This window comes from Arvicanthis niloticus, chromosome 9 (assembly GCF_011762505.2).
Source record: "Arvicanthis niloticus isolate mArvNil1 chromosome 9, mArvNil1.pat.X, whole genome shotgun sequence".
Taxonomy (NCBI): Eukaryota; Metazoa; Chordata; class Mammalia; order Rodentia; family Muridae; genus Arvicanthis; species Arvicanthis niloticus.
This window is the reverse complement of record NC_047666.1, coordinates 62,850,019-62,851,285: the sequence shown is the minus strand read 5'-3', so window position 1 is coordinate 62,851,285 and position 1,267 is coordinate 62,850,019. Positions and strand designations below refer to the sequence as shown.

At 46.1% G+C, this 1,267-nt stretch overlaps 1 pseudogene; it reads right to left on the bottom strand.

The window, feature by feature from the left end:
• Positions 1–221: 221 nt before the first annotated feature.
• On the bottom strand, positions 222–454 carry LOC117714712 (mitochondrial import receptor subunit TOM7 homolog pseudogene; annotated as a pseudogene).
• Between the last annotated feature and the right edge of the window lie 813 nt (positions 455–1,267).

Below are 1,267 nucleotides of genomic sequence, written 5' to 3'. Positions count from 1 at the left end.
AGACTCTGTCGCCGGACTCCCTCCCTTCCCCCCGCCCGCGAGATTTCTGCCCCACAGGTAAACACATTTATTTTGACAGTCTATCATAAGCCAGTACAGGCTCCAGTCTGACACCGATGTGTTGAAATGAGATCTCCTTTCTTATCCAGCCGGAGTATACATCTTCCAACATACACCTTCCATGTTGGATTGTGTCCAAATCCAGATGACCAAACAGTCCTTTATCCCCAAAGTAGGCTTCAAACTGGTGGCTCAGGCATTCCAGGATCTGCAACCCCTTGTAAAGCCCAGGTGAATAAAGCCCCAGTGGATGGCAAACTGCCGCCCTTGAAGCCTCTGCAGCTTCTGTTTGGCTTCTTTGCTCAGTTTCACCATGGCGATGACCAGAGGACCGAGGAGCCCCCACCTAAATAACTACTTCTAATACTGCAGAAAGGAGGGCTGGAGAGATGGCTCAGCAGATAAGAGGATCCATTGCTCTGCCAGAGGACCTAGGTTTGGGAGCCAGCACATACATGACAACTCACAACTGTAACTTCAGTTCCAGGGGATCCAGTGCCCTCTTCTGGCCTCTGTGGGCACTGCATGCATGTGGTGCACAGACAATATGCAGGCAAAGCACCCATATGCATAAAATAAAATAAATAAATCTTTTAAAATTGTAATTGCAGAAAAATAAATTTAAAGAAATAATAACTGCTAATAATAAGATAATAATGATAATGATAATAATAATAATGATAATGAGGCAGCTGTGCCATCACTGATTGTAACAACAACATTGAGACTCACTGGTCTCAAATGGGCTGCTTAACCTGTGTTTAGCATGTCCCAAGAGATTCAGGCCCACTCTGTTGACAAGTAATTGGGGCATCTTACCAAAAGCAACTGACCCGAAACTGAAGGTGTGGTCCTTGAAGCTTGCAGAGGGTGATATTGGTAGCCAGAGACCAGGGTGACAGAGACAGCCAAGAAGGAAAAAGAGTAACACTCCAGAAGTCTCTTCAGGCACCCAGGGACAGCAGACAGGGTTAGAGGGTGTAAGACTCTTGCGAGCCTCAGCTTACCAGAGACCCCCTGCATGAACCACGCAGAGATGTGAATCAATGCAAAAAGTAATAGGAATTTTAATGATCTAACACATTGGGGTCGTCCTACACCAAGGGTGAAGTGGTGACCCCCGGCAGCCCATTTGGTCAGTTTTTATACAGTTTAAGGGGTAGACTAAAGAAATAGTGACTAGGTACAGTATGACTGGCAGAACAGT